Below are 26841 nucleotides of genomic sequence, written 5' to 3'. Positions count from 1 at the left end.
TCAAAAGCCTAGCTCTTGAAGTTATTCAAGCCAAGGAGAAAAATAAGGGTGAGTAAATGTAACTGCCTATGAAATGAGAAAAAGTCCTCAAGGTAGGAGAAAATAAATGAAAGGAAAAGGAATTATATATATATATATATATATATATATATATATATATATAATATACATGTATATGTATAAATACATACACAGGGTGAGTGCTGGCTGGAGGATGGAAGCAATGGATGCATGTGTGCTCTTGGGTAGGCACTCACACATACGTGCAATAGGTATGAGGGATATGAGAGTAGAAATAACTAATGCCTCAATGCCTAAACTGAGCAAAATTTGTGGTAGAGTATTTTATGCTCAATGGAATTACTCATTATACTTATTCACGTTGGTCCAATTCCTGGATATTCAATATATGTCCAGGAATATCAAAGTCATCTTTTCATTTCCATACAGTTCTATGGGCAGTAAAGCAAACCCTACCCACAACACACATGCACACCCTCCCTATAAGATTTCCTTGCTTTCTTTTTTGTTTTCCCATGAGCACGTATCAATATGTGACATGTTATAAATGTATGTTTTTTATCTTTTCTCTTCCATCCCCTATTCCCTTTGGAACATAAGTTCCTGAGGGTAAGTGGTTGATGTTCATGTTGCTGTTGTTATTGATGTCAATTTTACTGTTCTTTCCCCACCACATAGAATATTGTCTGGCATCCAACGCATATCTAGAAAATTTTTATTGAATAAATGCATGAATGAACACATATAAGTAAATAAATGATAAATGCAAAATACACAGTGCATGTAAGAAGTACTATGTAGATTTAAATAATATATGACCTAGGGTATATAACATTTTATAAAAACTTTAAATGTAATATAATCTATAAAAACATTGATTCACTATGTTGTATGCCTTAAACTAATATAATATTGTAAATCAACAATTTTTAAAAAATTAAATAAGCAAATAAAAGTCTTAGAGATAATTTCTGATATTAATTAAGGTAAGGTTGCACTGAAGAGGTAGGATTTGAATAATGCTTCTGGAGGTTGGGTGGAGTTTTAACATCTGAAGTGGTAAAAGAAACACAATTTCCAATATGTGCTTGTGTGTACTGAGTGGTCTGGAAGAAGCAATATACATGAATAACTAGTGCTAGACACATATACATTATAGAGAAGTTTTCTTGGAGGAAATGTTTTATTTTATAAAGTTAGAAATGAGCAAAAACTATGGAATTTAATTAGCAAGCAAACAAATCCACTTGAACTGCTTTAGCAGAAGATTGGCAAAGAGAAACTGAAGAGAAATAAACTGTGAACAAATACAGACAAATGAGATATAAAGACTAGAGGCAGCGGGGCAAATTAGGGGCAAAAGTATAGAGGCAAAAATTTTCTTAGTATTATTATTGGCTTCAGTATTAATAGTGTTAAATATTTAATTAATTTAAAATAGTCTTAAGTATTAATATTAAGCTATTATATAATTTTGATAATTTAAAGACAAAATTGGGATTGGTATTGGAAATTTTATAAACACTCATTTACATTATTCTGTTGAATTTCAACAATGCTAGTGTAAAGTAAGGACAGATGTTCTCATTCAAATTTTAAGCAAGTAAGAAAATTGAAGTTTAGAAAAATTAATGCTGGCTCAAAATTAAATGATTAAGTACCACACCTGGACAATAATTTTATTCTTCTGACATAAACCTAGTTGTTTTCTTTTACATTACCTTTCTGCTTACATTGTCTAGTTTAATACCAGTTTATAAGTAGTGAAACACAAATGGAATGGGATCCTGGGTAAAAAGGCTCATTAATAGCTGAGATTTTCCCAGGCTATCATTTACAGTCATCATGGTGTTACAATGTATAATTTCCTAAGTTACAGTAAGTTTGCATTATACAATGATTAACTGATCAGTTTTATATAAAAATTTTGGTCCTTTATTTCTCTGTGATTCATTTTCCTAGCCCCATGAGTTTGATAAGGAACTAGAAATGCTGCTGTTTTCACTAATGAGCATGTCTTGAAAGCATGATTAGGTCAGCTGTAAGTTATAAATTGAGTTTTTCAAATAATTTAACATCTCCTTAAAGAGTCTGTGAAGTGGTAAAATGAACCTTAAACAAAGTCAACACTACAGAAAATAGTACCTTTTATGAAAGTGAGCTTAAAGTGTCAAGAAAACCAAAAATAATAATTTTGCAAAGTTTAGAACCTCAAATACATAAGTATATTGCCATACTAAATGTCTTGAAATGGGTAGTGTTCAGTGCCCTACAAATATATTTGTCCTTAATACATTTGCATTACTATTTTTGGAAATGAATGCATAATAAGTAGAAGATTTGCTGTAAGTATTCTTCTGTGCTACACTACTTAAAATTTATTATAATATTTCATATTATCCTGTGTCTCACATTTAACTTTATATATGTTAAACCTCAAAATATCTTGTAGAAAAACAATACAGACATTTAGAATGTAGCAAGTATACTAAGGTAATATATTGCTTGAATTGGGATAATGGGGGGTGGGAATAGCAATCTATGTTATTTATATATTTATTTATCAGATTAATCAGGTTTAATCATGTATAACTAATGAATCAGAAGTGAAGGAGAACCCATATATACTCACAACCCTTTCTCCTTCTCTTTCACCCATCACAGCCAATACTTATTGTCAGACATGACAAGGAGATTATGGTGCTTCATTTCTTCCTAGTTCAATTTGTTTTTTCCTTTTTAAATTACATCTTTGTTACTGTTTTTTTTTTTTTTTTTTTTTTGATGTGGACTATTTTTAAAGTCTTTATTGAATTTGTTACAATATTGCTTCTGTTTTGGTTTTTTGGCCATGAGGCATGTGGGATCCCAGCTCCCTGACCAGTGATCGAACCCACACCCCCTCTATTGGAAGACGAAGTCTTAACCACTGGACCATCAGGGAAGTCCCTTTGTTACAGTTTTTAATTAATACTTTTCAGGAACATTTTTCACATTGATAAAGTTCTACTTTACCTTTAAAAATCATGATAAAATATCACAATTTTGCAAGACTTAGATGTTCATTAAGGTTATGACATAGTATGTAGTAATATATAAATGCATTAGTTGACACAGAAACATACTCTTCAGATTTCTTCATTCCTGAGAATAAGGTCACCACAAACTATAAGAATTAAATAAAAAGAAAACCATCAATAATTGATAATTGGCTAAGTGTTTGGATTGTTTAAATGTTTGACAAAGACATATATACCTTTGGTTCAGTTCCTGAGAAAGTATATTATGTGCAGGTTTTTTTCAAAAATGGAGAGAAAATGGAGGGGAAGAAAGGAGAAGAGAAGAGAGTGAATTAGTTAGTTCTTCACTTCAGAGGGATAATATTTTCAGTGTGGGTATAATTAGAGACTAAAAAAACATTATATTGTGGACTCTGTTTTTCTAAAAGGATAATAATCAAGGAAGTAATCAGAGAGTGGTAAAAGTGGGGAGAAGATGTTGAGAATAGACCATAGAAATAATTTATATAATATGTCATGGATGAAGAAAGCAAGCTGGAAGACATTTTAAGTAGAGTAAGTAGATTGAACAAGTACACCTAAAATGGTATAACGAAAGCTTTGACTAGACTGTATTGGAAAAGTCATGCTGTGAGATTATACCATCCACATAATTTGGGAAGGCCGCTAATGGAGTAGAAGCTAGAGTTTATGAAAGAATTTAAGTTAAATGAAACAATATGTGGAGCATACAAATATCTTGAAAACAGTAATGAAATGATAAATCATGTATTGGGAAAATTACAATTTTTGAATGTGGTGAAAGGATTGCAAAGATAAAATAAGTATGTGTATGACAGAAATTAAATGTTTAGTTTGACCTATTTGAATTAGAGAGTGGGAAAACACACAGTGTCTAAACTAAGTGGCCAAATAGGATTGTGGCATTGCCAATTGGTGACCGTTTTTTATAAGGTTAAATAAGTATCATTCCAAGTCAATTAATTTGCTTTTTGAAATTTGTCTCAATTCTGAATATGCAATTTTACAGGCTTATTCTATAGCACTTTTTATTTTTATTTTTGAAGGGTATCTATCTGAAAGGCCTTAGTGTACTTCATGGGTGGCTTTCTCTAAAAAAATTTTTTTCTTTTTGCAAAGAATTTATGTATGAGAACATGAAGATAAAGACATTTATTTTAAAACATTTCTAATTATCAAATTTGAAAATATGTCAAAATTATCATGCTTTTAACTAATTTCCCACATGTATCTTATTTATAAATAAGATAAAATAGAATATATGTATAATATAAATGATAAGTAATATAAAATTATATATAAATAATGCATATCATATGCTTTACATTGTTAAATTGACAGCCTTACATATAAAATGTACTATACTTTTTCATTTAAAATATAGGAAATTTTAATCATCTTAAAGTGGCTTTCCCCACTGTTATGATTATTAATTTTTTAAATATAAAAACATATGAAATAGTTTAAGTTTGAGATATTTTGAGTATAGACTTTTTCATTAAAGCATGTTTTGAAAACATTTCTAAAATCAATGTATTTATAATACTTCAAAAATATTTATAAAGAAATTGTTTCCAAATATGATTACCTGGTACAATCATATTTATATTACTGAAACATTCATCTTATACATTTAGCTGATTCACATATTATCCTGAGTAAGTTGTGCTATATTTGATAAAATGAAAACAAATAATAAGACATTTGGGTCAGGTTTTCACCCATCAGTTTTCCCATTGCTTAAATTGCAGAGTGTTATATCTAAATAATACAACTTGATGCAAAAATATATGAAAATATTAAGTGAGTTAGTAGTATTAGACTTGGATATTAAAAAGCATTTGAATAAAACATTAATTATCATGATTCGTTGATGCTTTGCCCTTTATAACAATAGTTACAAGCACAATCAGCATATTTAAATGAATGTTGATTTTCTCATCTGGATCTGAGCAGAGTTTCGTCCTCTCAAATGCTAATTTTTGAGAGACATAAAGATCTTTATGGTCATAATAAAGCCATTAATATAGTTCACATGGTTTTTTATACTAGATTTTCTACAAATAATATTAACTCTATTAATTTCCAGGGCCATTGAATACAAGTGATTATGGAGGAACTGCCCTGTCGTGGCCATGAGTAAATCATGTTCTATGCTCCACTGGAAAACACCCCTTAAAATTATACTGGAATCTATCAATATAATCTGGACAAAGGATGGAAGCATTTATGGTAAGGTAATGACAGTATGATAGTAAAGCAAAAATAACTGAACTGAAATTTAAGAGATCTGTGGCCTACCTGTTCTTTTGCTAGTTGTGTATTTGTGGGGATATACCACTTTACTTTATTGGGTCTCAGTTTCCTCTTTTGTAATGCTGAGGGTTATACTAGATTTTACAGTTCTAAAAACAATTTGTGATTTTAAAATTATATTTTGTATGCAAATAGATTATTGATTAGTTCAATTAATTATACATTAAATTACTGAAAGCCTCCTCATTTTAAACTGTGAAAGTTAATTTTGTGAAAATAGTAGCAAAACTAGAAAGAATCCAGTGGTTCATCCAGGATTTAACTTATACTAAAGTTCTCAATATGGAAAATTTATCTTTGAATTGTCTCTTTACTTTCATGATGTTATATGTCCCAGTTTCATTGGTTTCTGACCTAGCTAGTTATTAGTATGCTTGATCTTGTGGGTATATAATTCCTGCATGAAAGCAGACTTGATGAAAAGTTAAATAAGATCTTCTTACATGAAACCAGTTAGTGGAATGTGGTCATTATGACTATTTATCATATTTTGGTTGGGATATATGGTCTTTGTAGAAAGATTTTACTTCAAAATATTATGTGCAGAGAGTAGAGATCATGCACAAATGACCAAAATATCTTATATTTTCTTTTGGAATGTAATAAATAGTATTTATTTTATTCAAAATTTCATTGAAAGTGCACAATAAACACACCTCTTGGGAGTAGTCAAGATGGCTGAGGAGGAGGAGGACGTGGAGTTCATCTCTCTCCACAAGCGCATCAAGAATACATCTACAAATGGAACAATTCTCACAGACAACCAACAGAACACTAGCAGAGGACCTCAGACACCTAAAAAGACAAAAAAAGATCCCTGTGTAAGTAGATAGGATGAAAGAAAGAAGAAGGGAAAAGGAAGAAGAGAGGAAGTGAGACAGGACCTGTACCCTTGGTTGAGGAGTTGAAGGAGTAGTCCCCACAACCGGGGAAGCCCCCTAACTAGTGGGGAGATCACTTGGGACAGAAGTGGAGCTTTGGGTGTTACGGGAGAATGTGTGGCCACTGGTACAGACAGGGTCTGGGTGCTGGAATATGGGGTTTGGAGAGAAAACCTGGGGAAAAGACTGCTGTTGGCTGCAAAGACACAGCCTGAGGGGACAGAAGTGAGGAAATCCGCAACGAGGAATGCTTGTGGAGGAAACACAGACAATGACAGAAATGAAGAACCATTGTTGAGTGACACAGAAGGGGTGGGACCACCATTGCAGCCTCTCTCCACACGTGCTGGCCTCTGCCTCCCAGACACTAGGAAGGGCTCCCACTGGGGCGAGCTCCCTTGCACATGCAGTCACCAGCACCCCATATGACCCGTTCCCACCAGGGCTTCCACAGCCCTAGTGGCGGCTGCCTTCTCCTCCATGCCCCATCCCAGCCACAGTGGGTACTGCTGCGACCTTGGACATTGCCACCTCCATGTTCCATCCTCACCAGGGAGGGCACCTGTGCTGCAGGGCCGCCTTGGGAGCAGAACCCTGTGAGTTACCCACAGGTCAATGTGGGGCTGAAAGCATAGATGAGCCCCAGGGGCCATGCAACTAAGGAAGAAAAGCTGAAATCTCTCCTCACAGCTGCACAAACTGTGAATTGACACCCCTACAAGTGGCTTTGTAAACTCAGCACCTACAGAATATCTGCATGGACAACAAGTGCTCCCGCAGCCAAGAAGGTTCTAGCTTTACCAACTGTACACTTTGTGGGCATTTACACACAGGGGATGGAACAGGCCAGAGGATTAGTTACCCCACAACACCCACAGTGGGTCCAGATCCATGATTACTGCAATCCTGGGACCTGACTTCAGTGGATCTATGCTGGTGACCTGGTTAAAATAATGTCTGAGAGACACCAGGGTCAATTGCCAGCATACCCACAGTTAAGGTGGGGCCAAGAACAGTGCCAAAAACAGTGTAACCTGAGAGCTTGCACAAAAGGTGAAATGTGACAAAACAGAGCAATCCCACAGACGAACATCTCCAGAGGAGGAATACTCAGTGGCTTCCCTCCAGATGGGAGTGTTCCAATCCCACATACTTCACACCACAGATCAGAAACACAGGTCAGAAAGAGAACTGGAGGACATTAAGACTCCACTGACACAAATGGACAAATCTTCCAGAACAAAAATTAATAAGGAAACACAAGACTTAAAAGACACGTTAGACCAGATAGACTTAATTGATATCTACAGGACATTCCATCCGAAAGCAGCAGAATACATTTTTTCCTCAAGTGCACATGGAACATTCTCCAGAATAGATCACATGTCGGGCCAAAAATCAAACCTCAGTATATTTAAGAAAACTAAAATCATATCAAGCATCTTTTCTGACCAAAAAGTTGTGAGATTAGAAATCGATTACTGGGAAAAAAAACCCTGTAAAATACACAAACACATGGAGGCTAAACATATGTTACTAAACAACCAATGGATCACTGAAGAAATCAAAGAGAAAATCAGAAAAATACCAGATACAAATGAAAACAAAACAGAAAGATCCAAAAGCAATGGGATACAGCAAAATCAGTTCTAAGAGGAAAGTTTATGGCAATAAAATCTTACATCAGGAAACAAGAAAAATCTCAAATAAACAACCTAACCTTACACTTAAAGCAACTAGAGAAAGAAGAACAAACAAAAGCTAAAGTTAGTAGAAGTAAAGAAATCATAAAGATCAGAGCAGAAATATATAAAATAGAGATGAAGAAAACAATAGAAAAGATCAATGAAGCTAAAAGCTGGTTCTTTTAAAAGATAAACAAAATTGATAAACTGTTAGCCAGACAAATAAAAAAAAAAAGGGAGAGGACTCAAATCAATAAAATTAGAAATGAAAAAGGAGAAGTTACAACAACTGACACAACAGAAATACAAAGTATCATAAAAGACTACTACAAGCAACTATATGCCAATAAAATAGACAACCTAGAAGAAAGGGGCAAATTCTTAGAAAGGTACAACCTTCTAAAATGGAAGCAGGAAGAAATAGAAAATATGAACAGACCAATCACAAATGCTGAAACTGAAACTATGATTAAAAATCTTCCAACAAACAAAGGTCTAGGACCAGATGGCTTCACAGGTGAATTCTATCAAACATTTAGAGAAGAGATAACACAATTGCTTCTCAAAATATTCCAAAAATTTGCAGAGGAAGGAACACAACCAAGTTCATCCTATGAGGCCACCATCACCCTGATACCAAAAGCAGACAAAGATATCACAAAAAAAGAAAAATACAGGCCAATAGCACTAATGAACATAGATGAAAAAATCCTCAACAAAATACTAACAAACAGAATCCAACAACTGATTAAAAAGATCATACACAATTATCAAGCAGGATTTATCCCAGGGATGCAAGGATTCTTCAATATACCTAAAGCAATTAATGTGATAAACCACATTAACAAACTGAAGAATAAAATCCAGATGATCATTTCAGTAGATGCAGAAAAAGCTTTAGACAGAATTCAACACCCATTTATGAAAAAAAACTCTCCAGGAAGTGGGCATAGAGGGAACCTACTTCAACATAATAAAGGCTGTATATGACAAACCACAGCAAACATCATTCTCAATGGTGAAAATCTGAAAGAATTTCTTCAAAGATCAGGAACAAGACAAGGATGTCCACTCTTTCCCCTTTTATTCAACAGTTTTGGAAGTCCTAGCCACGGCAATCAGAGAAGAAAAAGAAATAAAAGGAATCCAATTGGAAGAGAAGAAGTAGAACCATCACTGTTGCAGATGACATGATATTATACATAGAAAATCCTAAAGATGCTACTAGAAAACTACTAGATCTAATTAATGAATTTAGTAAAGTCACAGGATACAAAATTAATACACAGAAATCTCTTGCATTCCTATACACTAAAAATGAAAGATCAGAAAGAGAAATTAAGGAAATAATTCCACTTATCATAGCAACAAAAAGAATAAAATACCTAGGAATAAACTTACCTAAGGTGGCAAAAACCTGCATGCAGAAAACTATAAGATACTGATGAAAGAAATCAAAGATGACACAAATTTAGATGGAGAGATATACCATGTTCTTGGATTGGAAGAATCAATATTGTGAAAATGACTATACTACCTAAAGCAATCTACAGATTCAATGCAATCCCTATCAAATAACCAATGACATTTTTCACATAACTAGAAAAAAAATTACAATCTGTATGGAAACACAGAAGACCCAGAATAGCCAAAGCAATTTTTATAAAGAAAAACGGAACTGGAGAAATCAGGCTCCCTGACCTCAGACTATACTACAAAGCAACAGTCATCAAAACAGCATGTTGCTGGCACAAAAACAGAAATCTAGAACAATGATACAGGATAGAAACCTCAGAGATAAACCCATGCACCTATGATCACCTAATCTATGACAAAGGAGGAAAGAATATACAATCGAGAAAAGACAGTCTCTTCAATAAGTGGTTCTGGGAAAACTAGACAGCTACACATAAAAGAATGAAATTAGAACACTCCCTAACACCACACACAAAAATAAACACAAAATGGATTAAAGACCATTAAGGCTGGATAGTATAAAACTCTTAGAGGAAAACATAGGCAGAGCACTCTCCAACATAAATCACAGCAAGATCTTTTTTGACCCACATCTTAGAGTAAAGAAAATAGAAACAAAAATAAGCAAATGGGACCTAATTAAACTTAAAAGCTTTTGCACAGCAAAGGAAACCATAAATATAATGAAGAGACAACCCACAGAATGGGAGAAAATATTTGTTAAAGAAGTGACTGACAAGGTATTAATCTCCAAAATACATAAACAGCTCATGCAGCTTAATAGCAAAAAAACAAACAATCCATTTTAAAAAGGGGTGGAATATCTAAGTAGACATTTCTCCAAAGAGGAGATACAAATGGCCAGAAAGTACATGAAAAAATGTTCGACATCACTAATTATTAGAGAAATGCAAATCAAAACTACAATGAGTGATCACCTCTCATCAGTCAGAATGGCCATCATCAAAAAATCTACAAACAACAAATGCTGAAGAGGGTGTGGTGAAAAAAGAACTCTACTACATTGTCGGTGGGAATATAAATTTGTACAGCCACTATGGAGAACAGAATGGAGATTCCTTAAAAAACTAAAAATAGAGCTACCATTTGATCCAGCAATCCCACTCTTGGGCTTATATCTGGAGAAAACCATAATGTGAAAATATTCATGCACCACAATGTTTACTGCAGCACTATTTATAATAGCCCTGACATGAAAGCAACCTAAAACTCCATTGATGATTGAATGGATAAAGAAGATGTGATATGTATATACAATGGGACACTATTCAGCCATAAAAAAAATGAAATAATGCCATTTTCAGTGACATGGATGGACCTAGAGTTTGTCATTCTGAGTGAAGTAAGTCAGACAGAGAAAAACAAGTATCATATGATATTGCTTATATGTGGAATCTAAAAAAAGGTACAAATGCACTTATTTACAAAACAGAAATAGAGTCACAGATGTAGAAAACAACCTTATGGTTACTAAGGGGGAAAGTGGGGGGAGGATAAATTGGGATATTGGGATTGACATATAGGCACTACTATACATAAAATAGATAACTATTAAGGACCTACTGTATAGCACAGGGAACTCTACTCAGTACACTATAATGACCTTTATGGAAAAAGAGTCTATAAAAAAGTGGATATATGTATATGTATAACTGATTCATTTTGCCGTACAGCAGAAGGTAACACAACATTATAAATCAACTCTACTCCAATAAAAATTAATTTTAAAACACAAAAAAACAAAAAATATACACTTCTTTAAATCTATTTATGATCTCTTGTTTTGTACATATACATATATAAAATGGCATTGCTACATGTCTATCAACCTATGGATCTATTGACCTATAGATCGATATGTAAATGTATGTGTAAGCTATTTACTAATATGATTTTATTTTAGATTTCTCTTAATTAATGATACTTTGTTCTTTATTTTCCTTGCATCCCAATATTTTTCTGTATTACCTAATATTTGTGAGATTTTCTCACATCAAGCTTCAAAATACATGCTGAATTCCATATTCTGTAAGAAGTATTTATATGATTTTTGAGTTAAAAAATTCTTAAAGCTCCTGAGTTAAATGTACCTAGATTTTAGTTTGATTATTACCACTTCTCAACTAAGTGACCAAAAGCAAATCTAGGAATGGCTAAATCTCAAGCATCTCTCCAATAACTTGGAGATTAGAAAAGTATAAAATATCTATGATTTTTGTGATGACAACAAAATTAATTCATAGTAAGTAATCAATAAATGTTATGAGCATGCTGAGAGACTATATGCAAACAGTCTCTCATGGCCATAACATATATAAAAATAAAATTCTGACTCACAACCTACAGCAACCTGCCCAGGTGACCAACTGCCTTATCTACAATTACCAGCCTAGGAAGCCAGCTTGCTATAAATCAGACTTGTAGGAAGCCCGATTGCTATCTCTAGTAATAATGTAGGAAGCTAAGCAATAACTTCTGTAACAACTGGCCCTAAATACTAGGAGTTGATTAGTAACTGATAGTTTTCTTAATTTTTGTCCGCTCTTCCAACTTAGGACCTACCAGAGAAAGCCAAATATGCACCCTTAACCAACCACATAATATGCCTTGCTTCTAGTCAGCCTGCCACCAGCTTCCCCATGCCAACAGCCTTCAGTCAGGACATACCAGAAGCCTTCCCCTTGTTCCACTAGAAAGCCTTCCCACTCCCTTGCTTGCTTTTGAGTTTTTGCCAAAATTCAAGTGAAGGTAGCTGACCCCCTTGCTATAGCAAGTTGTAAATAAATTGCCTTTTCTCTTCTCATTTGGTTTGTCTTCATTTTTGCTTTGCATAAGAGATAACATTAAAAGCCTTGATGTCATTGTTCATTACATGACATATGACAATATACACATTGAATATATTGTTAGACAGCATTATCACATATGCATAATTTGATAATTTTAAACATACTTGTTCAAAACATAAGTAGCTTATATAATTAACTGAATCAAAGCATGGTAGGACTCACCTAATATGTAAAAACCCATTACTCCAACTTATCACCTAGGTTGTACTGCAAATTTTAAATAACATTATACTCAGAAGCTCCAATTGGTGCTCTGATCAATATAATAAACAGTTGCTTTGATTGGTTTATAGTCTCGTTATAAGCTAATGCCATGGGAATGTCTGCATGATTTTCATGTAGCTGCCCCTTATTCATTCATTCGCTTGGTAATACTTTTGAGTAGCTATTGAGTATGTGCTAGACACTTTGGTAGGTACTTGGAGTTAACAATAAACAATACAAATAAAATGTAATGCTATCATACAACTTATTCAAAGGAGGATACAGATACTGAACAATAATAATAAAATACAATTTAAAAGCAAATTACATAATATGCATGTTAAGATGGCCTATGTTCTATAGATAAGAAAGTACCTCTAGTGAGGGGAATAAGTTGTACGTGGGAAAGGAGCTAACACTTAACTTAGAGTAATCAGGCTAGGTCTCACATAGAAGGTGATGCTTCAGCAACTTCTGGAAGGAGTGAGAGAGTCAGCAGATATGATGGGAAAGTGTTTCAGAAAGAGGAAATAGTGACTGGGAAGGTCCTGAGATGGATGCTTGCCTGGAGTGTACAAAAGAGAAAATTGCAGGCCAGTGTGGCTGGATTAGGATGAGTTGTAGTAGAAGTTGAATCAGGAAAGTAAGCAGGCAGGAGCAGAATGTGGTAGGGAAGGTAAAACCTGTAGGTTTTACAAGGCATTGTAAGATCTGTGGCTTTTGTTCTGAAAGAGCGAAGCCATTATAGGATTTTGAGTGCATGAGTAGTACAATAAGATTTACATTTTAAAATGGTAATTTAGACATATGAAGAATATGTGAAAAATAGTTTTTAGGAGCCAAATTTAGAAACAAAGATTCAAGACAGAAAGCTATTGTGCTAATCCAGGCTGGAAATGGAGGTGCCAAGCACAAGGGTGGTAGCAGTGAATTTGACAAAAATAATAATATTCTTGCAATAGCAACGATATTTGTTGATAGATTAGGTATGCAATGAGAAAACAAGGAATCAAGGATAATGCCAAGAAATTTTCCCTGACAAGCTGGAAAGAACATGAGAGAGAAAATGTTACTACCTGTATGTCTGAGGAGGAAAAAATCAGAAATTCTTGTTCTTATATTCTCAGTGAGTTTCTGGACAATCTTACTCCCACCCTTATCCTTGAATTCTATTATTAGTATACTATCTGCTTAAGTAAGCTTAAGATTTCTTTAAACATAAAATAAGTGTTGCTTTGGAAAAAAGTATAAGCTTTGGCTAAATATAATTTGAATTTGCACTATAATTCCAAATTGTTCCTTCTTACACTAAAAAAAAAAAAAAAATTGAAACCAAAAGAAGACTAGGTTCTTTTGTCCTTTTTGACCTGGAAGCACCAGTCTATATAATCCACAGCAGCAAAGCAATCAGTTGGGGCAAGCAGGTATGATTTGCAAGGGACTGAATTTTACCTCCAACATGTCTCTGAATTCTGCTGGGTGCAGTGCTCATGCAGGCCTCAGAATCAGAAGGTGAGGAATATTCTCAGGTAAGAGAAGAGTATGGGATGACAGAACTGACTGTGATGGCTGCTAACTAATAGAAGAGTGCCTCTGTTAAGCATCTCTGAAAGGTCAAATAAAAACTTTTGTATAATGTACTATGAAAATGTATTCTCAGGAAGATGTGGAGTTTTCAACTTAAACTTCATATCTTATATTTCAACTTATCCTTCTAAACCTGCTACTCCTCGTTTTTTCCCACCCATCCAGTTTGCCTAAAGTCATAATCTTTTCTTTTGTTTTCCTCCTTGATGTTCACACTGCATATATAATCATTATCTAATGTTAATACTGCTAATAAATAGTAATAATATTAATTACTTATTGAGTTCTGTGTGTCAAGAATGGGGTTAATAGCTTTATATCCATAATCTCATTTAATTACCTCAACAACATTATGAGGTAATTACCATTATTATCATGAAGACACTAAAGCTTCTCAAATAATAATTTGCCCAAGAAGATAGAATTTTAAAAAATAGAAAATGCAGGATATCTGACTTCATCAAATTATTCAGCCTTCCTATATTGTATCAATACTACCACCTAAATTTTTATTTACTTCATCTACTTATCTCCATCACCATTACCACAATCTTAATTCAAGCACACATTCATATATTTCTTTATTCAGTTAATACAGTCTGATCAAGTTTGTCTTATCAATTGTGTCTCTCCCCTGCTCTTGCTCCCATACCCATTTTCCACATGGCAACCATAGATACTTCTCAAAACAGAAACAAAAATCATGTTTATCCTCCTGCATTAAAGTTACTCATGTTATCATATTATCCTTAGTCTTTTTTAAAAATAGGTAAATTTTATTATATTTTATAAGATAATAAATTATATCAGAAAAATATAGGGCAGGGTGCTGGATTTAGTATTTCCACAGTGATCTTAGGAGTGGTTGCAAAATAAATGAACTGTCATGATTGGCTTTATTGAAAAGATGGTATTTGAGCAGAGATTTAAAAGAGGTGAGAAAGTGAGCCATGTGGCTCTTCAGAAGAGTTTTTCCACCCTTCATGGGGAAGCATGGCTGACATCTCCAAGGAACAGCAAAGAGGGCAGTGTGACTATAGAAAGGAGAGTTTGGGGAAAGTAGTAGGAGAGGCCAGAGAATGCAGTGGATATAATAGGTAGTCAGATTGTGTAGGGCTTTATAAACCATAGTAAGAACATTGACTTTGAATATTATTTAAAAATAGAGGTCAGCATTGGAAGTATGGAAGACATTTAGGAGATTTTTGCAGTTATCTAAGTGAGAGATGATATGCCTTGAGCCAAAGTGGAAACAGTGGAGATGATAATAATTGATTAAATAAAGATTATATTGAAGTTTAGAGCTATCAAGATTCCCTAAACTACTGGATGTAAGGTATGAGAGAAAAGAGGAGTCAATAATGCCTTTGAAGTTTTGGGCCCAGTGACTTAAAAAATGTAATTTCCATTAAGTAGTTGCATAGAATATGTCTGAGGGTGGGGAAATAAGGAGTTCAGTAACAGACATGTTAAATTTGAGATGTCTGATAGACATCCAAGTGGAGGTTTCAAATGAGTACTTCAATATATAAGTGTGGAGTTCACAGGAGAGGTCCAAGCTAGAGATTTAAAATTGGGAGTCATGGCATATAGATGATATCTAGTCATAGATTAGATGGGTGTGTATAAACAGAGAAGAAAAGTCCAAAGTCTGAGCTCTGGGGTACCCAAATGTATAAGGATCTATTTAGACAGGCACATGTTCAGTCCATTCCTTATGTCTGTACACCAGCTTTGCAAGTCCAGTTGCTTAAATTTTTAACATCCCCAGAGGTAATGAGGGATGGATACTAATTCACCTGAAAACAACAACAAAAAAAGTAGACTAAAATTTAAGAAAGACCTTTTAATAATTATAAAATAAAGTCATACCTGCCAAATAATGTACTTTTGCCAATATCTATATTTTCTACCGGTAGTCAAATACGTAAAGGAAGCAAAATTGTAATGAGAACACCTTTTTGTAAATATAGAATCAGTGAATGAGAAATTTGCTGCATGATATCCAGGGTAATTTCAGTATAACATATTAGCTTGTTGAGCACATATGTACTTGCCAATGGATTGGTTCATTTTCCTTCCCTGTAGAAAGCAAGACGCCTTTGAAGAATTTTCACTTTTTTTTTATACATCTTTATTGGAGTATAATTGCTTTACATTGTTGTGTTAGTTGTTGCTGTATAACAAAGTGAATCAGCTATGCGTATACATATATCTCCTTATCCCCTCCCTCTTGCATCTCCCTCCCACCCTCCCTATCCCACCCCTCTAGGTGGTCACAAAGCATGGAGCTGATCTCCCTGTGCTATGCAGCTACTTCCCACTAGTTATCTGTTTTACATTTGGTAGTATATATAAGGCCATGCCACTCTCTCACTTCATCCCAGCTTACCCTTCCCCCTCCCTGTATCCTCAAGTCTATTCTCTATGTCTACATCTTTATTCCTGTTCTGCCCCTAAGTTCATCAGAACAATTTTGTTTTTTTTTTTTAGATTCCATATATATGTGTTAGCATATGGTTTTTGATTTTCTCTTTCTGACTTCACTCTGTATGACAGAATCTAGGTCCATCCACCTCACTACAAATAACTCAGTTTCATTTCTTTTTATGGCTGAGTAATATTCCATTGTATATATGTGCCACATCTCCTTTATCCATTCATCTGTCAATGGACACTTAGGTTGCTTCCATGTCCTGGCTACTGTAAATAGTGCTTCAATGAACATTGTGGTACATGACCATTTCGGTAGTTCAACTGAATCTATTTTAACTTTATTCTTCACATAGTCACTTCTTTATTAAATAAATATGCATGTACCAAACAGAACCTGTATTCTACTAGAGGAAGACAAATATTATAAAGTAATAAGCAATAATTTTAAAAGGAAATTTATATAGTCCATTTAGAACCTAAAAATGGAATAAAATTGAAAGTAAAAATGATAGAGTAAGGAGGATTGGGAGTATTTGGTGATTGTTGTTATTTTAAAGAGAGTGGTGAGAATAAGCCTAATTGAGGATATGATTTGGTGGAGGTAAAAAGTTAAGATATGTAGAAATCTGGGTGGATAGCATTTTAGGCAGAGGTAATAGGAGGAGCAAAATCCCTGTGGCAAGAGCATACCTCATTTATATATTCAAGAAAGAGTGATGTGGCTAATACAGTTAGGGTGGAGAGAGTGAAAGAGAGGATGGCAGGAAGGAAATAATGGCAAAGATGGGAAAACCTTGTAGAGCATTTTAAGACCTGAACTTTTATTCTGAATGAAATGAGGAGCCCCTGCAGAATTTGTAGAAAAGAAATTACTTGATATGGCTTACATTTCTTTAGTATCAACCTGGCTACTGTGTTGATCATAACATATGAGGCAGGTACAAAAGCAGATCATTGAGGAAGTCTTTGTTACAATGCAGAGAAGAGATAATGACTTGATCTGAAAAGAAAGTTGTAGAGGTGATGAGAGATGTTAGATTCTGTATATATTTTAAGGCAGACCCCGTAGTAATTAATGACAGATTGGATATGGAGCAAGAGATAAAGAGAGTAGTTGAAGATTACTCCAATATTTTTGTCCTGTGCAACTGGAAGAATGGAGTTATCATCAACTGACATGGGAAAATATTAGATGAATTAATTTCTCAGAGGATGTTGGGAGTTCCATTATAGGCATGCTAAGGTAGAGTTATGTATCAGACCTTTGAGCATGCATGTGGAATGAGTAGTTGAACATATGATTCAGGAGATCAGAAAGAGTTTTTCACTGTCTTTGCAGATTGGTGCTTTTTATCGGCATGAGACCAGAAGAAATCACCAAGAAAGTGAATGTAAGTAGAAGAGGTCTAAAGACTAAGCACTGAAACATTTCCTAATTAAGACGTTGGGGGTGGGAGAGAAAGAAAAACAATTGAGAGGTAGAGGCTAAGATAGATGAAAACTGAATTGACCACTAACTTTGAAATGTAGGTTGTTATTGATAACTTTGACAAGTAGAGCAATTTTTATGAACTGATTTCTCTTTAGGTAGAGTTAATTTCAAGCATGTGGGTTTATTTCCATTTTCCCTCTTGTGTCTAACACATAATTAGTAATGGTTTACTCACTAAACCTCAAGAATATGATAAATTTTTATGGAATTTCTATACTGTTGAATATCAGCTGGGCACCTGGCCACCAAGAATACATACTTCTAAGCCTCTCTTTCAGCTATATGAGACCTTGTAGCCAAAAGGATTTATAATTTGGAAACAGGTGGAAGCGTTTTGTGTAATGCTCATCCTTATCCTTCTATACCTATTGTCTCTTTCCTGGTGGTTGAAATATGTTGTGATGGTAAGAGCAGCCATCCTAGACCATGATTCCAAGGTTATTTACAGAGAAAGAATGAGAAGGAAAGAGGAACAAGAAGGATTACCTGACACTATTAATATCAAAACAGCCCTGCCACCTACCCATATTTTTGCATGAGAAATAAATCATTGTTTTTAATTCTAGTTATTATTGTCTTCACTCACAACTTAATAAATATAGGAACCAAAACAAAAACCCTTTCCTTTATACTAAATTTTCCTGTATAAAGTTAAGAAAAGAAAAAAATAAGCACAAATAAATTATAGAAAGAAAACTCATATTAGGTATCAATGAAAAGGAGCATATATGTTTTTAAAATTATAGTCCGAGCAGTGGCTGGAGGAAATAGAAAAAAAAAAAAAATGGAGAAGAAGCAGAGAATTTTGATTAAAGCACAAACATTTTATTTCAAGTGAAATTCAAATGTTGCCCTTAAAAGCATGCTTAGTGAAGCTGCTGTAAATATGTGTAATATGATTTTCTAACCTCAAATATCGTCCTAACTTGAATTAATTAACCTGGTGTTTCTCAAAACATGTTCTCAAAATAATCCTCAAAAAGAAAGTGAGAAGTCTTGCATATTTTAATTTCCTTTTGTGGACAATATTTACATTGAGGGAGTTAGACTAATAACACATTAAGAACAGTAAAAACGCTATTTGATTTTGTTCAACCAAAATTTCTCAAAGACTGCCCCCATGATGGCCATTTTCACATTGTTATTGACATCTAACACATGCTTTGGAAAGAATTCGGCAAACTAAAATTTTAGATAAAACTATGCTAATAGGAAAACTTTGTGTTATAAAAGAAATCTGAGTATTGATTTTACTGATGCAGTAGCTAAAATATCTTTGCAAAAATTACAATAGTAAATAAGCTTTCATTTTCTGAATCCAGCTTAACTCTTCTTTCTAATCACCCCCTGGGTTTCTACTATCTTTCCTCTTGGTTAAAAATATAATAATAATAAACAAAACATGTGCTTCCTTGCCTGGAAGATTCCTGACAACCTGTGTGAAAAAGTAATTTATTCCTAAGCAGCAAATCTATTTAATACCTTCCAAAATGGAACCACCAATCAAGCATTAAAATTACATTTCAACCATGATCAAACAAACGTAGCATAATTAATTAGGTGTTAAAGCATCTAAGCACAATTATCCAAACTCGTAACTGAATCCAGAAAGTATCTTCAAACTTAAAGCAAAAAATGTAACACTTTCATGCTTATACATATATTTATAGAATACCCACAGATACAGGCGTAATTACAGCGCTTTTAAAGGCAGATATTTAATCTTAAAATCTTTACATTTATCATTTAGCTACATGTTAACTAAGCTTACAGTTAGATAACTTTAATGATTCTAAGAGCCACAAATATTTCCTAGATACATAAAAATGTTATAGAATTTTCTCTCGTCTGTACTTTTACTTCAAAATTATGTTTAATAAAATATTTATATTAGCAATTAGTTATAAAAGTTCATTATATTGATTTTTATTATTTTATCCATGAATCATACTGATTTATAATAGGAAACAAATCATTTGATTACCAATACAAAAGCTCAAGTAAACTGCTTATTTATTACAATTAAACTTCCAAAATATTTGTTTATTGAGGCTTAGGTATTAGTCAATAATTTTTCTAGGCACTAGGAATAACCGGATGACTAAGATACTGTTTCTACCATGCTATATGCCCCTTTAACAATGAATTCCTACTTTAGCTCAAAACAGGTCATTCACTGGTTATTATATTAAATGAGTTAATAGTACCTGAAAAAAATACACATTATTCAAGTTTGTTGTCATGATCTATCTTTATTGTAATTGCTTCTCTATTGTTTACCTTCCCTTTTGTTATGAAAGCAAGTATCTGTGTCTATCACAGTTCATGACACATAGAAAGCATTTAAAAATATTGAAGTGAATCCTATCAAACTTAGCTTGGTTGGAAAGATTTACTATTTGCTGTAAAATATTCTTCCAAATTAGTTTTTGAAATACCACATATTTAAAATTACATAAATCTGCATATGCTATGTTAGAAAGTTTATGTATTAATGGAAAATACCTGATTTATTCATAACTGATAATAAACAAATCTTTAAAATATGCCACAACACAGTTATAAAAGAAAATAATCATATAACTACATATCCAAGTTATGAGATGACAAAATTATTTTTAGATAAGAATGTTAGTAAATGCATACTATTTCATTTTATTAAGCTGCATAAATATAGTTCAGAGTTCTAAGGAAAAATAAAATGGCTCTGGATTAGCTGTTAGAATCAGATGATATCAGAGGAAGAAAATAGTAACATGCATAGCTAAGCTTACCCTGAGAAGTCCAAATCCTGTACACATAGTGTAATCAAGTGACATTTTGAATTATCATACTGGTACTAATAGGTTTAGGTAACTGATAAAATGCTATACATGGAGTAGAGGCAAGGAGCTGAGAACATAAATACAATAAAAATAAAATCAAAGGAGTCCCGAATATGGTGAAGGATGAGCATATATGTTGCAACATGTGAAAATTTTCAATAAATGTGGGTACAAAATTCCTCCTGGCAAAATGGAAGATCAATAAATTTTCCCCAAAAAAGTCCAGGAAACAAGGACATTTAGGCTAAATCTTGAAAACTGATTAGAAAAATAGGAGTCAGAGAAGTAGGAAAATGCCTTCTAAGTATAAGAAAAGAATTTTTCAGGGGGCTTCCCTGGTGGTCCCATGGTTAAGGTTTCACACTCCCACTGCAGGGGGCATGGGTTTGATCACTGATTGGAGAACTAAGATCTCACATGCTGTGCAGCGTGGCCAAAAAAAAAAAAAAAAAAAAAAAAGGAAAAGAAAAAGAAATTTTCAAAAGAATTGAACCTCCAAAAACAAGGAAGGGTTTTGTTTAACTGGTATGTAGCCAGGGTAGTGATGAACAATGAGAGGAGGTTCAAACAGAAAGCTGAAGAAATATCTTTAGTAAAGCAGCATGTAATAGGGAAGATCTTGGATATCATATATTAGCCATGGAGAAAGTATTAATTATTTTAAATACTGCAGTAAACTTAAGAGAGTTGTTACAGGGAAATATTTGGTTGATGGACTGGGAAGCAAAGAAAGGTGGAGGAAGGTGCATCAGTAAGGATTATATGAAGTTGAAAAAGAAAGAAACAGAGCTTGATCTAGAAATAGCATCTATTAAACTCGTTGCTAATTTTTTTCTGGTTCCTAAGTAAGCGACAGATAAAACTTGGTTACAAATTGTATATAGGCATACCTCATTTTATTGCACTTCACTTTATTGTACCTCACAGACATTGTATGTTTTTACAAATTGTAGGTTTTTGGCAACCTTGCATTGTCACATGATGGTTAACATATTTTTTAATCACTAAGTAACTTTTCAATTAAGGCATATATATTTTTTCAGACATAATTTTATTGAATACTTAGTAAACTACAGTATAGTGCAAACATAACTTATATGCACTGGAGAGCCAGAAAAGTTTGTGTGATTTGCTTTATGGGAATATTCTCTTTAGTGCAGTGGTGTTCCTGTGAAGGGATAAAGCTGATGGAAAGGTCTCTAAACCCAAAAGGCTGCATTGACTGGGATGACCTTGACTGAGATATTGAGTGCAGAACAGAAGGTGATAGGTAGAAGGGAAAAATAAATTCAGTTATTGATTTTATTTTAAAATTTAATGTATCTTTTACATAATCAAAAAATATATAAGCCTCTTGGAATTATAGTTTTCAAACTCAAGAAAGGTATCTGATCTGAAGATGTATATATTTAAGTATTGGTATTTATCTCATTTGGAACCACCCTCCCCAGTCAATGCATACATAATTAAATATTGTGAGATGCACCTTCTAATTTGGATGTGGGAAATTGCTCCTCGCAAAGTAAGTTTTCCAGAGATAGCCATGACTAGTGAGAGTTATCCCTTGACTTTACATTTACTTTGAAAAGCAGGAGATAATCTCAGCATTTGGTAAAATTTATCACTTAATCTTGATAAAAACTCTCAGAAACCTAGGTATAGAAGGGACCCTGCTCCACCTTATCAAAGATATCCACAAGACAGCTACAGGTAATATTATGCTTAATGGTGAAAAAAGATGTTTTCCACATTGATCAGGAACAAAGCAAAAAAGCCCTTGACTACAGTACTATAGAACATCACACTTGAAATCCTTGCTGTGGTAATAAGAGAAAAAGAAGACATAAAATCCTTCTACAACTCAGAGGAAAGTTTAGTAATGTTGCATGATACAAGATGAATATACAAATACAAATTGTATTTCTATGTAACAGCAATGAAATAGAAAAATTTAAGTCTACCATTTATATAGCTCCAAAACACAGGAAATACTTAGTATAACTCTAAATATGTGCAGAATCTGAATTTTGAAAACAACAAAACTCTCTTAAAATAAGTCAAATAAATGGATAGATAGACTTGTTCACGGATCATAAGACTTAATATTGTCAAGATTTCAATTACTTCCCATCTGACTATAGATTTAATGAATTCCAAATTTACTAAAAATGTCCAGCAATGTTATTGATATTAATAAGCTGATTGCAAAAAAATTATAGGGAAAAGCAAGAAGCACGAATAGCCAAAACAATTTAAAAAATGAAGCTGGCAGGTTAGCTAAACTGTCTTTTCAAAACTTACTATCTTGAGGAGGATATCAAGATGGTGGAGTAGGAGGACATGAAACTCACATCCATTCATGAACACATGAAAAATACATCTACATTTGGAGCAATTCTCACTGAAAACAAACTGGAGACTGGCAGAAAGATTCATAAATAAACAACGCTGTAAGAAAGATCCACATGGAGTCAGGCAGGAAGGGAAGAGATGTGATCAGGTCTGGACCTATGCCCCTAGAAGGGGACACAGAAGAAGAGGAGGATTTCACAAGCTTAGCTGATTTGAAAATCAGTGGGACTGACAGAGGCCTGTAATAAACCTAGACTCCACCAGTGAAAAGAGCACACATGCTTACTTACTCCCCACAAAAGGCATAGAAAGAAGATTAAAACTTCCCAGGACTCTGGCTGGTTTCCCAAAACCACCCAAGAGCATGCTGTAATCTTCACATAGTTCCTCCTCCAACCCCTCTTGCTGTAGCACTGCTCCCCTGTTGCACAAAGGCTGCTATGGCCAAAGAGAGTGCATAGTTGTGGGAGACAAAGCTGGCTTTGACCTGGCACTGCATCCAAATGGGACAAGGACAGCCATTACTGGTGTTTATGAGGGGTGACAAAATGGATATGGCAGAGGAAGTGTGGTCTGAAACTCTAAATGGTGCCAGAACTGCTGCAGCACATGCCCTTGCCCACGCCAAACACCTGCTCTAGTCTATCTTGCTCCCCTGTGCAGCTCCACAGTAAGCAAAGGCTGCCATGGCTGAGGAGAGTGTGCACAGAGCCATATTGAACCCAGAATGACATCTGAATGGAGTGAAGGCAGCTGTTCCTGGCGTTCATGGTTAGGGGAAGTTTGGGAGCAGTCTGGATTTATGACTGGTTCTGGGACCACCCCAGGGCACACTGTGCCCCACACAGAGCACCCATTTCAGACTGCCTTGTTCCAGCACTGCTCCCCTCTGGGGAAATAGTTCCAATACTGGGAGGGGAGAGAGCACACACTTAGAGGGAATATAACCAGTCAAGACCTGACTCCCAGGGCTTTTGCTCCAGAAACTTGGGACCCACCTTAGCACCCAATAGAGTGGTGTTGGCCTTTGAGCAGAGATGAAGCCCTGGCTTACACCTGGCTCTGGCTCTAGCCCCTCCATCTGCAGTCCTATATCCTACCAAGACATGATTCATGCACACTTTAGATCCATCCCTTCCACCTAAGGCATTCAGCACACCCAGACTGCATAAGTACTCTTCTAAACAAGGATACCCCCTCAAGATCAGGATAGGCAAATGTTTCACTTAATTTCATAGAGACAAAGAAAACTAAGCAAAATGAGAAAACAGAGGAATTTGTTTTAAACAAAAGAAGAAGAAAAAAATGAGAAAAACAACTAATGAAACAGAGAAAAATAATTTACCAGATAAAGATTTCATAGTATTAGTAATAAGAATGCTAACTGATTAGGTGATGCTAGGTGATACAGAACACATAAGTGATCTGGAAGATAGAATAATGGAAATTACCCAATCATAACAAAAAAAAGAAAAAAAAAAAAAACTAAGACATGAGAACAGTTTAATTAACCTCTGGGACAACATCAAACATCCCAATAGTCAAATTATAGGGATCCTTGAAGGAGAAGAGAGAGAGAAAGGGGTTGAAAATGTATTAAATAAAACTATGGCTGTAAACTTCCCAAACCTTAAGAAGGAAACACATATCTAGGCTTAGGAAACACAGAGAGTCCCAAACAAGATAAACACAAAAAGGCCAACACCAAGATATAATCATAATTAAAATGGCAAAATCTAAAGATAAAGAGAGAATTCTGAAGGCAGTAGAGAAAAACAAAGAATCTCCATAAGGTTATCAGCTGATCTTTTCTGTAGAAACTTTGCAGGCCATAAGGGAGTAACATGATATATTTAAAGTCATGACAGGGAAAACCCTGCAATCTAGGATACACTACATAACAAGATTATCACTCAGAATTATAGAAGAGATAAAGAACTTCTCAGACAAGCAAAAACCAAAACAATTCATCATCACTAAACTGACCTGAAAGAAATGTCAAAGGATTTTCTCTAAGTCGAAAAGAATAAGCTACAACAAGAAGTAAGAATCTATAAGAAAGGCAAATACATGGTAAAGACTGTGGATTGACCACTTAAATAAGCCAGTACAATGATGAAAAGATAGAAAATGTAAAATCAATTATAGCTACTATAAACAATTTAGGGATGAACATGAAGATTTAAAATATGTCAAAAACACAAAAAGTAAGGAAGGGAAGTAAGAAAAGTAGATCTTCTAGAATGTGTTTGAACTTAAATGACTATCAGTTTAAAACAAGTAGATATAGATCAACATACATGAACCACATGGTAATAACAAATCAAAAATGTACAACTGGGGAATTCCCTGGAGGTCCAGATGTAATGACTCAGTGCTTTCACTGCTGGGGCTCGGGTTTAATACTAAGATCCTGCAAGCCATGTGGCAAGGCAAAAAAAAAAAAAAAAGTACAATAGATACACAGTAAAAAGTACAATAGATAGACAAAAACTAGAGAGAGGAACACAATCATGCCACTAAAGAAAATCATCAAACCACAATAGAATAAAAGAAAAAGCACAGAGAAGAACAAATAAGAACAACTAGAAAGCAAGTAACAAAATGACAATAAGTACATACTTATCAATAAGCACTTTAAATATCAATGGACTAAAATGCTCCATCAAAATACACAGGGTGACTGACTGGATTAGAAAACAAGACCTATCTATATGCTGCTTATAAGAGACTCACTTCAGAACTAAAGACATACACAGAATGAAAGTGAGGGAAGGAAAAAGATATTGCATGCAAATGGAAACCACAAGAAATCTGGCATAGCAATACTCATATAAGACAAAATAAACTTAAAAACAAAATCTGCAACTAAAAGCCAAGAGAAGCATTATGTAATGGTAAAGGCATCAATACAAGAAGAGGATATAATATTTGTTAACATATATACATCTAATACAGGAATACCTAAATATATAAAGCAAATATTATCAAGCATAAATATTATCAAGCAAATATTATCAAGCATAAATATTATCAAGCATAATACAGTAATAGTAATGGACTTTAACACTGCAGTTACATCAATGGACAGATAATCCAGATAGAAAATCAATAAAAAGCCACAGGCCTTAAATAACATATTAGACCACTTGGACTTGAAAATGTCTACAGGGCATTCCATTCAAAAGTACTGAATACACATTCTTTTCACATGCACATGAAATGTCCTTCAGGATAGATCATATGCTAGACCACAAAACAAGTCTCAAGAATTTAAGAGACTAGAAATTACATTAAGCAATTTTAAAACCACAATGGTGTGAAGCTAGAAATCCATTACAGGAAGTAAAATGGAAAAATAAAATCCACAAACATGTGGAGAGTAAACAACATGCTACTAAAAAAAAAAATAGGTCAATGAAGAAATCAAATTGGAAATCAGAAAATATCTCAAGACAAATGAAAATGGAAATACAATTTCCAAAATCTATGTGATACAGCAAAAGCAGTTCTAAGAGAGAGGTTTACTGTGATACAGGCCTACCTTAAGAAACAAGAAAAATCTCAAATGAACAACCTAATGTATCACCCAAAGAAATTACAAACAAAGCCCAAAGTCAGCAGAAGGAAGAAAATAATAAAGATAATAAGATAA

Source organism: Phocoena phocoena, chromosome 18, assembly GCF_963924675.1.
Source record: "Phocoena phocoena chromosome 18, mPhoPho1.1, whole genome shotgun sequence".
Taxonomy (NCBI): domain Eukaryota; kingdom Metazoa; phylum Chordata; class Mammalia; order Artiodactyla; family Phocoenidae; genus Phocoena; species Phocoena phocoena.
The sequence above is the reverse complement of the archived record's forward strand: the minus strand, read 5'-3'. Positions refer to the sequence as shown.